Genomic DNA, 13,086 nt, shown 5'->3' with positions numbered 1-13,086 from the left:
TCAGGAGGGGTAGACTTGAGGTAGAGATAGAGGATGAAGATTCAACCAGATTAACCGAACAATACCGATGCTCAAAGACATGACCCAAGTTATAGGGATGATACCCTCAGGGCCCGGTCTCTCATCTAACCCTTTAACAGCGTTGGGGCCAAGAGTCCAGTCATTTTACAGCAAGGCCTCAGATTCCAGCACGGTAAGGGATTTACCTAGGCTCAAACAGCTGGTTAGAGGCAGAGCCAGGACTGAAATTCAGACCCACCGCCACCAAATACTGTGCTCTTTCCCTTAAGTATTACTTCCTTTCTTCTGAGACTTTACTTCCTCTTTTCTGTCCCTCCTGGAAGCCTCCTTCTTCCCTCTCCCTTTAAACCCTGCTTAGGGTTAGCAGTTTCTCTGAGATGTTGCCCCTCCTTCAAGTTCAGATGCCCAATTATTCTCTTTCCGTCTGATAACCTCCCCATCAATGTCCTTTATCCGTCCTTTAAATGCCCCCTTAAACATTCATTATTCATTCTTCTCGATGTTCCCTAGCCCTTCTTTTTTTTTTTATAATTTTATTTATTTATTTTTTCCCCCAAAGCCCAGTAGATAGTTGTATGTCATAGCTGCACATCCTTCTAGTTGCTGTATGTGGGACGTGGCCTCAGCATGGCCGGAGAAGCGGTGCGTTGGTGCGCGCCCGGGATCTGAACCTGGGCCGCCAGCAGCGGAGCGTGCGCACTTAACCTCTAAGCCACGGGGCCGGCCCTCCCTAGCCCTTCTTATTCTCCGCTCCCTTAGCAGTGTTCCTTTAGGAGCTGAGCATTCATTCGTCCATTCACTTAATCATTCAACAACTATTTACTAAGCACATATTATGTGTCAAGCACTGTTCTAGGGGTTAGGGTGCTGTGGTGAACAAGCCAGCCATGGTCCCTTATCCTCTGGCAATTTAGATTCTATTGGGAAAGACTAACAATTAGCAAGTAAACAGATAAATTAACAAGATAATTATAGATGTGATAAGTGCTTCGAAGAATATAAAGTGGGTAAATATGAGGAATGAAGTGGAGGAGGTATGTACTACTTTTAATAGGGTATCAGATAAAGCTTCTCTGAGGAGGTGACATTTGAGCTGAGCCCTGGCTGATGAGAGGGAGCCAGCAGTGAGAAGAGTTGGGGGAGAGCTTTTCAGGCAGTGGGAACAGCAGGTGCAAAGGCCCTGAAGTGGGGAATATCTCAATGAAGATCACACACTGTGAGGTGTGCTGAGAAAGCTTTGATATGAGATGGAGAGATACAAACAACCAGGCTGTGCAGGGCCTTAGCAAGCAGGATAAGGAGTTGGGTTTTGTTCTAAGAGCAGTGGAGGGCCGGCCCCGTGGCTTAGCGGTTAAGTGCGCACGCTCCGCTGCTGGCGGCCCAGGTTCGGATCCCAGGCACGCACCAACGCACCGCTCCTCCGGCCATGCTGAGGCCACGTCCCACATACAGCAACTAGAAGGATGTGCATCTATGACATACAACTATCTACTGGGGCTTTGGGGGAAAAGAATAAAATAAATAAAATTAAAAAAATAAATAAAAGCAGTGGAATGCCACTGAAGGGCTTTAAGTGGGGACTTTACATGGTCCACTTTATGTATATAGACACTCACTGAGTCCTAGTAGTGTTTTCTCTCTATTTCCTTTCCTTTCTTTCTTTCTTTTTTTTTTTTTTGAGGAAGATTGGCCCTGAGCTAATGTCTGTTGCCAATCTTCCTCTTTTTGTTTTTTCTCCCCAAAGCCCCAGTACGTAGTTGTATATCCTAGTTGTAGGTCCTTCTAGTTCTTCTATGTGGGACGTGGCCTCAGCATGGCTTGATGAGCCATAAGCAGGTCTGCGCCCAGGATCCTAACCGGTGAAGCTCGGGCCCCTGAAGCGGAATGCGTGAACTTAACTGCTATGCCACTGGGCCGGCCCCGTCCATTTCCTTTTCTAACTCTTGTCCTCCTTCATATATTTACATTCGAAATGAGCATCCCATTTCCATGTCCATTCCCCATCAGGGAGAATAAATCTTCCAAACAAATAATTTATTAAACTATGCAGTGCACCAAACGTAGCTAATTTGATTCTGGTTCCCACCTCTATGACAGAGTTCAAAGAATCATAGATTTGGAGAATATTAGAAAAGGACATTCAAACCACATAGTCTTCCTCTTACATTACAGATAAGAAAATTGAGGCCCAGAGGTGTGACCTAGCTTGTCCAAGATAACTGGTGTGTAAGTAGGGGAGGCTTTCTGATCCTTATCCCTTAGGAGTGCAGAAGCAGGTTGCTTCCTCTTTCTTAGACACTTATTTCAATTAAAAAGGTATTAACTGACCACTTACTATATGTCCAGAATCGAGGCCCAGCTTCAAAAGCAATAGAAGGAGCAAATGACGAGGCCCATGCACGGCCACACTGGGGTGTTATGGGAGCATAAAAGCCACTGCCCTCAGGCAGCTTAGAGTCTGTGGACAAGAGAGACACTGAAAAATCACAATGTGCACACACTGTAACATGAAAGAAAGTACAGGGTGATGAGAACTGTGGCAGGTAGGCCTCAGTGCAGGAAGCAGAAATCACTCTAGATGTTTTAAGCAGCAAGAAATTTAATACAGGGAACTAGATAATAAGAAAATCATTGAAAGGGCTAGAGGATTAGAAGTCAAGAGGTCCTAAATGGACTCTTGCCTTCAAGGTCAATCACCATAGGTCAGAAAGGCTGCAGCTACTGCTGGCATAGCAGCCACTGCCCCCACCGTCCCACGCCATGGACCTCCCATGTTTACTGGGGCTTGTCCACCCTCTCTACTGTGGGAAAACGGCCTCCGCCTCACTTCCGCCTTTCAAATCTCATACAAATACATCTAATTGGCAGAACCTAATTCACGTCCAGAACCCTACATGCAAAAATTTCTGAGAAATAGCTTTTTACTTTCCAACCTCCCCAAATAAAAGAGGAGTGAAGTCAATCCACATATCTAGAGTTGCCAGATAAAATACAGGACATCCACTTAAATTTGAATTTTACATAAGCAATGGATTTCTTTTTGGTGGAAGTATCTCCCAAATATTGTATGGAGCATATTTATACTAAAAAATGATACATTATCTATCTGAAATTCAAATTCAAATAGGAGTCTTGTATTTTTATGTGCCAAATCTGGCAAATCCACAAAGATCCAGCACAGAGACTAATCGCAGGGGGCTCTAATGTAGATGGGAGGTGAGGAAGGCCTCTCTGAGGAGGTGACATTTAAGGGGAGACCCAAGAGATAAATAAGAGTTCACCAGGCACAGAGAGGAGGGAAGGCCATTCTAGGCAGAGGGAACAGCTTTGCAAAGATTCCGAGGCAAGAACAACTTGGGCTAATTTAAACAAAGCTGGCACACGGTGAGCTGGGGGTAAATGTGGTACAAGGTGAATGAAGACTTAGACAGAGACCAGATATACAGGGTCTTAAGTTTTGAGTAGTAGAATAAGACAGGCGTGGAATGGGAGAGACCCAGGGCCACTACATGCTAATGGCATCCCCCAGAGGTGGGTGAGATGGTCATTCTGAGGAGAGAAAACTATTTGAGTAACTTAGGTGAGAGATGATGATGGCTTAAGTTAGGTGGGAGCCAGTGGAGCTGGAAATGAGTAGGCCAGTTTGAAATATATTTTGTAGATAGAACTGATGGAAGTGTTGGAATGGTCATTGAGGGTGAGCGAGAGGAAGATAACGATGAATTCCTAATTCCTGGAATGGACAACTGGGTCGATGCAAGTGCTATTATGGAAAAGTGCTATTAGAGAAAATAAGGAGCTTTGGATGTTGAGATGGAGTCACAAGAGAGGAGGAAGGACAGAGTGATGAGATCTCTTGTTTCAGTCAACAACAGTGCACAACCACTGCCTCTCTCTGCAGAATCCTCCCTAACATGCACTTACCTGCCTGCTCCATCTCTCCCTCCATCCCTGCCTTCTCCTCCATCATTTTCTCTTTCTTATTCTCGCTCTCTTTTTTTTTTTTTTTGCTTTGTAGTCATCTCATTTCCTGGACAGAATCAGAGGCTCAGGCAGTGAGATGGATAGAGTGTAGGAAGCTAGAAATGGAAAGCTTTCCCATGATTCTGTGGTCCACAGTTTCCTAGTGGACCTGGTAGACCATTTAGCCTCTCTTTCCCGGACCCAGGAAGGGGTGAGGCTAGGAGGAGGGAGAAGAACTTGGACTGAAGCAGCTGAGGAGGCATCATCCTTTAGCAGATGGGAAATCGACTAGTCCAAGCCCCTCAGTTCAGAACTGAGAAAACTGAGGCCTTTGCCCATTCTGATTAAAATAGGTAGGAACCTGCAGAGATGAAGGACCATACACCCCACTTGGAAACAGTGAGTTTTCAACATTTGACTCAACTCTTGTTAGTTTTGTGACTATAAAATGAAAACAACTATACTTACATCAAAGAATTGTTTTAAGGATCTAAGCAAATAATTTATATTCATTTACTCAACAAATGTTTATTAAGCACCTGCTATGTGCCAAATACTGTGTTGGGAGCTGAGGACTTAGCAGAGAACAAAGCAGACAGGAATCTGTCCTCATGGGAATTTTATTCTGATGGATAAAATAGATAATTAACAAATAAATAAGTGAAATGTATGATAGGTACCATAAAGCAACATAAAGCTGAGAAGGAAGATAGCGGTGCTGGATAGGGTGGGCAGGGTTATAATTTCAATAGGTAGTATTTGAGCAAGGATTTGAAATAGGTGAAAGAATTAGCCAATTGCTTTATCTGGAGGAAGAGAGGTCCAGATTGAGGGAAAGGCAGGGTCAAATGCCCTGAGGCAGAAGCTGTTGATGTGTGAGATTTAGCATGAAGGCCATGTGCCTAGAGCGGAGGGAGCAGTGGGGAGAGTGGTAGGGAGTTAGAGAGGTGATGGGCTGAGTGTGCGGGGTCTTGAAGCCATTGTGAGGACTGTCTGTGGTAACCAGTGAGGTGAGCCTGGTAGGGGATGGAGGTGACAAGGGTGGGCTGACTTCTGGATGTGAGTTGATGGAAAGCTGACAGGGTTTGCTGCTGGATTGGATGTGGGATGTGACAGCAAAAGAAGAGTCAGGAAGCTCCAAGGGACTTGGCCCAAGCACCTGGGAGGATGGAGCTGCCAGTGACGGTGGTGCGGAAGACTGAGTGGCTGATCTGGGTGAGAAGCCAGGAGTTAAACGGTGAACATGTGAAGCTGAGCTGCCCGTCAGATATCCAATAGCTTTGTGAACTGTGCAGCCCCGTGGAAGCATATGACATTATGAGTAGTGGCAGAACCAAAAAGAATAGTTCGTGTTTATATAGCAATTTATTAGCTTCAAAGCTTCTTATTTTTTTATTTTGTAAATTTCACTAACTACTTCAGGAGAGGGTATAAAATCCAGCTACAGGGAAGAGACTGGGGCCCGTACTTACTTGCCCAACACCAAAGGCTGCAGGAGGCAGAGTCAGGGCTGAGACTCAAGGGCTTCTTCCCCCAACACAGTGTTAGAACTCTGACTCTGACTCCCGGACACAGACACAGAGTCAGAGACATGGACTATGAGTCAGAGAAACCAAGTCAGAAACATGAAAGGAAGCGTGCGGCAGAGCAGAGGGACCCGCGAGGGAGACAGCAACACAGAGAGTGACCTAGAAAAGCTTAATGAGCTGGAGAGCAGCTGAGAGAGCCCCACGTGCCTCTCGGGTCATGGCCCACATGACAGACTCTCCCTCCTGTCCTTCCTTCCTCTTCCCTGGTGACCTGTCGCCAAAACATCACTGGCATGCTGCTGGCATCCAGCCTGCCAATTAGTTCAAGATCCTCTCCCTCTGACTTCAGAGGGAGCCTCAGATGTACTCCCACCACCCCTCCCCCAACACACACACCCCTCCAGCCCTGTCCTGCTCTGCCCTGCTTCTCCGGGAGGAAAACTGGCCCTGGGACCTGCTGTGGACTCTGCGGCTCCCCTCATCAAGCCCCTCCTTTCACAGAGCGTAGCATCTCGTGCCCTTTTATCTGCCATCTCTGAGCATCTTGGCCAGCGTCTTTGAAACCAGTGCTTGGTAGAGGCATCCACAGCCATGCCCGGCACCCCCGCCCCGAGGGGTGGCGTGTGTGGCAGGAAGGACAGGGAGGGGCTTCAAGGAAGGGAGGAAAAGATTCCCACAAAGCTCGTGGGATGGCTGTGAGGAAGTTGTGAAGATTCATTTACGCCTAAGAGAAAGGTGAAGGCTGCAGACAAGTGGTCACAGGAGGAATTAGAGGAGAACAGAGCCCACCAAATTAGAGGAAGGAGACGGGAGGGTGAAACAACAGCACCAGAAATGAATGGGAGACAGAGATGGGGAGGAGAGAAATGGTCTCACAGATGTGTCTGGACTTGGGAAAAGATTTTGTCAGAACTAAGTAAAGTTGGAAATGAATTTGGAGAAGGGGTGATAATAATACTTGTTACATGTTTTGAGCACTTTCATATATTTTAATTTATTTTATCCTTATGAAGTAGATGTCTTTACTCCCATTTTACAGATCAAGAAACTGAGGCTCAGAGAGGTGAAGTGCCCCAAATCACACAGCTGGTAAGAATCTAAATGCTGTACTTTATCCTTTATACCACAGCTGCAGCTGCCTCTGTATGAGGCATATTAAATCAAAAAGAGAGATTAGACTTTGAGGAAGTTGAAGATTTTCAACCAACAAACATTTATGGGGCATTCTTTACTTGCCAGGCAATATGCTAAGCACTGAAGTTACTAAGACAGCGCCTTCAAAAGGCCTTGCTTCTAGTTGGGGAGTGATGTGGGCAGTACAAACAGAACAGGGAGGCGTCTAGAGGACTAAGGGCTCTCCTCTGGGGGAGGGCAGCTTTCACAGAGGAAGTGAATGACGCACTGGTCTTAGAAGAAGGGAACTATTTCCCCAGAGGATGGCGGGAGGGGGCGGAGAGGGCCTTTGAGGCATAAGCAAGCAGACACAGTGTGTGGGAGAGCTCCAAGGAGTTGAGTGTGTTAAAAGAGAACAAAGGAGGGATGTGAAGGGAACTGGATGGAGAACAGTGACGTTTAGTTCATGATCTATTTGAAACCATTGTAGAGCTGTAGTAAGGGTTGAGGAGGGATCTTACCACTATTGTGTTATGGGATAATGAGGGTGTTTCTCCATTATGCTGGGGTAATAGGAACTTAAATGAAGTAAAGAAACATTCATTGAGCATTCCTACATGCCAGATAGCATGCAAAGTGCTTTTACATGCATTATGTAATTTAATTCATGTAGCAGTTAAAAAGAATGAGGAAGACCTATTTGGATTGACCTGAAAAGATCTCTAAGATTCATGATTAAAAGAAAAAGTAAGTGCAGAATGTTTTGTACTGTGAGTTATGATCCATATTAAAGAAACAGACAGGGTAGGGTTTGGTCAGATGGAAGAGGGAGTACGGAGACAGGGAAGCCAGAGAGAACAAGCCGTGTCTGGAGAATGGCAGGCAGTTCACCTCTATGAGGATTACATCTGTGGTGAGGATGGTGGGTCGTGCCTGAGGCTGGAGCTGAGATGGACGGGAGCTTGCCACGCTTAGGGCTTAATGTCAACCCTGTTCTCCTAGGCAAGTCTCAGAGTTTTTAAGAGGGAAGAAACACACTCTGATGAAACCTGTTTTAAACTATCCAGGATGGTTCCGGCTGCAGGCGGAGAATGGAGGGAGGGCTGGCTTGTTTTAATTTTTTTTTAAACACTAACTTCACTTGGTCCACAAACAGATATCCTTATCATCCCCACTATCCTCACTTTATAGCTATTTCAAAAACACATACACACAGGTTCATATATATCTCTCCATATGTATATAAATATATATGAAAATGCATGGAAAAATGTCCTGAAGGACCACATCAAACTAGGTTCAGGAGGACAGCGGCTAAAGGAGACTTTCATTATACCCGTCTGGTTTAAATTCTTTACAAATGAATGTATATATTAATTACTTGTGTAGTAAAAAAAAAAAAAAAACTAACCACACAACAATACTAAAAGGTAATTACCATTACCCACAGTTTACAGATGCGAACACTGAAGCCCAGAGACTTAAGTAATTTGTTCAAGGTCTTAGAGCAAGTAAGCACAACTGGTAAAAACTAGATTTGAACCTAAAGGAAGAGAAAGGACAAGCATTGGGGCAGGACAAAAGGAAGTGAAAAAGAAAGCCAGGCATTGGGGGGTAGGGGTGGGGAGCGAGGAACCTTTAACAGGAGAGATGCCACCTTTGGCAGAAAGGGATGATGAAGGCAGAAGGCGGGAAGCAGTAACCTCAGAGCTGTTGATTTGAAGAAAATGTGAAGAGCTCTGTCAGCGAAGGGGACTCACTAATAGTCAGACAGAAGCACTGGACTGAAGGAGGAAAGGTCATGGCCCCACCTCCTTAGAGAATGTCCCAGAGGACTCAGGTGCCAGGCATTTGCAGTGAGTCATCAGATCCCCAAAAACTGACAGCAAGAGTGAGATCATCACCCCAAAAGGCAGGGAGCAGAGGCAGCGAGGCCCTTGGAGTCCAGGGAGCTTAATCAGTCTGGTCAAAGGCCACTGTCACAAAATCAACAAAGAATTCATATCTAATAGGTTTCCCTCAGGGCTCAAATGAGTAGGTATGGGAGTCACTGGGAGGCTGTGATACCAGGCAGGATGACAAACAACAACAGCCTGGCTAAGAAAACAAGCTGCAGAGTCTCTGCCCCTGGAGAGTGAGGGATGTCTGGGGAGGAGAAGCCTAGGAGAGGTCACAACCAAGGCCACCCAAGGCAACGGCCCCTCCCTAATCACAACTCAGCTTCACCAGTGCCCAGGGTCAACTGTCCCCTCCCATGGCCATGGGGGTGGTGACTATGAGGGCTGAAAGCGTCAGCCATTTGACCTGGAATTATATGGCTGGGTTGCGGGTTGCACACTGGAGATAAACTCTGAGCCTTGCTCTACTTGAAAAGTTTCTTGCATTGAACTGGATTCTACACAGATATACACACATGCCCCAACCCCACTAATTCATCCTTTTTGCAATTCCCCACCTAAACACTGAGAAAGAAAAAAAGAGCAGCCTCTGACATTCAGAAGCTAGTCTGACACTCAGTAGTTAAACCATGTTCTCCTCCTATAAGGTGTAAGCTATCTTACAGAACACCGACCTTAGACAAGTTTATTCTGAGACCATGATAAAATGAGACAAAGTGAGACCAGTTCATACTTCTGTCTGAGCACAGATGAAAACAAGGTCACTGTCCCAGCCACAAAATACCAAACACCAAAAGGAATGATTACTGCTTCTTTACCAGTTACAGCTTTATCCTCATTCTATTCTCCCTGCCCTATAGATGGGATGGATTGAGGTATCCAGTCATAGGATTCACCCTGCTTTCTGACAGCATTCAATCTAGAGTAAATCCCTACTTCCTTAGACCCTCCCCCAAATCACCTAACCAAAGCCCAAATCCTAGAATAGGTTTTTTACCTAGCATTCTCTTACTGAGATGTCCTACACTTCCCTATGGTGTACATTCTCTCTTGCTGAAGGTAATAAACCCAACTTGTTTAACTACAGGTATGTTTCTGGGGGTCTTAGACTGGAGGACGTTGATAACATCCAGTGTTTCTTTTCTTCATTCTCACCCTCTGGGATCTACATTGAGGATCTAGGCTCAGGCTGTGTGGGAGAAGATGACATAAAGGCAGAAGGTCCTGTCAGAAGGGACAAAACCAGTTATGCATTCACTCGACAAATATTTATTGGGCACCCACATACGCCACAGACTGTTCTAGGTGCCAAGGACAATAGGCAAATAAAACAGGATCCATGATTTTTCAGGAAGCTCTCAGTTGGGGGCAGACGTGGGAAAGACAAATAAACAGATCATTATGATTTATGGAGATAAGTGCTATGACTGAAGTATGCCCTGGGGGCTGCTAATGCTCACAGAGGAGGTATAGCTACACTAGTGTGGTAAGGGAAGTGGGATATCAAGAAAGACTTTCTGGGGAGGGGGATGCTTGAGGCCCTGGAGGCCGAGGATAATCTCATGAGAAGGGACAACAAGAGCAGGACAGGGATAGCATAAACAGCACGGTGAGTGGGGAATTTCACATGCAATTGATCTTATTAGAGTGAAAAATAGGAAGTACATTGTGGGGGGGATTAGGCTGGAGGAACTTACAAATCATGATATGGAGTTTGGACTTTATCCTTCAGTGAAAGGGGACACCATTGAAAGCCCATTGAAAGTTCAGTAAGTCCTGACATGATCAGATTATGTTTTAAAACAAATCATTTGAATGTCTGCAACTTACTTTAAGTGCATAAAATTATAAGATGGACTGATGGGTGGATAAAGGGAAGTATAGATGGAAACATTTGATAAAGCAATTATAGTAAAATGCTAATGATAGAATCTAGGTGGTGGGTATTTGGGTAGTCACTGTAAAATTCTTCCAACTCTTCTGTCTGAAAATTTTCATAATAAAATTTTGGAAAACAATTACCTTGGCCTCGGTCATGGAGGATAGATTGGGCAGGATAAGTCTAGAGGCAAGAAGATGAGGGAGGTAGCTATCATCATAATCCAGAGGAGGGCTGATTGCCTGACCTAGGCAGCTAGAAGATGGAAGGAAGTGTGTGGAGTCCTGAAGTAGCAGCTAACATCAACAGGCTAGGGCCTGAAGGACTGTCAAAATGAGGAAGAAGAGGGAGTTGAGGATAACACCCAGGGGGGGTGACTGAGTGGGGGATGGTGGCAACAAATGAGTAGAAAACAGGGCAGTGGGAACAGATGTGGGGAAGGCGACAAGATGACTTGATGATCTTGAAGTGTCTGTGGGAAGATGCTTTGGGAGCTCACAGATCCCTGGCTTCTCAAGGGGGCTTCACGTGGTGGAAGAGGGCTTCAGCTGTGGGTCTCCGTCTCTTGACACTTACTGCGGCTTTCAGTGGACTTCCCTAAGAGTGGGGTGACACTTGCTCACTCTCCCTCCCTGGGGAGCAGTTCTTCTGCCCTCCTAGTGCCTCCTCAACTTCCACTACACTGTTTCCTCTTCTGCCTTTTGTCCTCGTTTTTGTTTTGGTGATGAAGACCAGCCCTGAGCTAACATCTGATGCCAATCCTCCTCCTCTTTTTTTTTTTGCTGAGGAAGACTGGCACTGGGCTAACATCCATGCCAATCTTCCTCGCCACATCGTGGCTTAACAAGCGGTACGTTGGTGCGCGCCCAGGATCCGAACCGGCGAAACCTGAACCAGTGAACCGCGGGCCGCCGCAGCGGAGCGCGCACTTAACCGCTTGTGCCACAGGGTCGGCCCCTCCTCTTCTGCCTTTTGAAGACCATCTCTGTTGTTCTTCTGGTCCCCCAGCCCAGAGGACCAAACTTGACTCTTCCTGGAGAGTACATCCTCTATCCCCGACTGCCTTGTCTTCCTTTCTCCACATCTCAGCCTCCCTCACATCTTGCCCTTGGCTCTGTTTTCCAATGTCATTATTTCTCTCTTTTTTATACTCATGATTTCCAGTGGCTGATTGGTGGAGTTATGGGTTGAATTGTGTCTATCCAAAAGGTATGTTGAAGTCCTAACCCCTGGTAACTGTGAATGTGACGTTCTTTAGAAATAGGGTCTTTTCAGATGTAATCAAGTTAAATAAGGTCATACTGGGTTACGGTGAACTGGATAGCTAGTCCAATATGACTGATACCCTTATAAGAAAAGAAATTTGGACACAGAGACACAGGGGACACGGCCATGTGAAGATGGAGGCAAAGACTGGATTGATGTATCTACAAGACCAGAAACTAGAAGAGGCAAGGAAGGTTCTTACCTAGACACTTCTGAGAGAGCTAGGCCCTTGATTTCAGACATCTAGTTTTCAGAACTGTGAGAGAATAAGTTTCTCTTGTTTTAAGCCACCAGTTTGTGGCAATTTGTTATAGCAGCCCTGGGAAACTAGCACAGGAATTAAGGGTGTCAAGGTGGGAGGCAATACCATGGAAAGGTTTTTATTTGTTATAACTATATTATCATATATTTTATGGGATTTTATATTTTCAAGATGGCTTTTATATGTGCTTTGGGTTAAAAGACCTGACTTTGAGCATCAATGTCATATCTGGAATGTAGGGATGTAACGATACCTAATTCAAGAGGTTGTGAGATGTAAATGGAATAATGTCTATGAAACTATTTAGTAATCTATTAAGCTCTGTAAACACGTTGTTATTAGAAGTATTATAACTGTGTGGAGAAGCACAAAACACCCTGGACTAGAGAATGGAAATCTAGGCCCTTGGCCTCAGTAACCACTTGGCTTCCCAGCCACATTACTGTATGAATGGCCAGGACCCTCTTCAGGTGTATCAGCTGAAATATTAAACAGTGCTCCCCTTTCCCCAGGGACGGAAGAGGGAATGATCATAGTTCAAGGTTAAGGATCAGGTGGAAGGACCTCCTCAAATTAAAACCTTGCTACAAAGTATCCCTTCATTCACTAAGAACTGTGCAAGCAGAGTGGGAGACAAACCAGGATGAGTAAGAAGCTGGTTCTGCCTTCCAGGAGTTCACTGTCTACTGTGGTCAGAGCTGTGATGCAGCTGGCTGCAATGGCTTTGGGAGAGTGCACATTTCCTAAAGAAGAGCCAGGAATCTTGCCTGGAGAAGGCATCCTGGAGGAGGTGAGGTGAAGCCGGTCCACAAAAATTGAGTGGGATTATCAAGACATCAGTCTTCTGTGGGAAAGAGGAATTAGGGGATGGTTTCAATTTAGCAAAGATTTATTAATCCATACTCCATTCTAGGGTCCATGCCAAGTGTCAGGTTAGGGGTAGGAGAAAGAAAGTTTGAAATCAACTTAATCCAGTCTGGGAAGATCTCCCTTTCCAGTAAGGAAGCTAAATCTGCATACAATTAAAGGAAACAAGATAAAGCGTGCGGTGTCAATGACTAGGGCTTTGGGTACCAGAAATAGGGAATTTGGACTGCCGCGGGTGATTCCGAATGAACACTTGGAGGGGGTTGTTTGCGGGTCAAGGTCCGAGTG

Source organism: Diceros bicornis, chromosome 14, assembly GCF_020826845.1.
Source record: "Diceros bicornis minor isolate mBicDic1 chromosome 14, mDicBic1.mat.cur, whole genome shotgun sequence".
Classification (NCBI taxonomy): Eukaryota; Metazoa; Chordata; class Mammalia; order Perissodactyla; family Rhinocerotidae; genus Diceros; species Diceros bicornis.
This window is presented reverse-complemented; position numbering follows the sequence as displayed.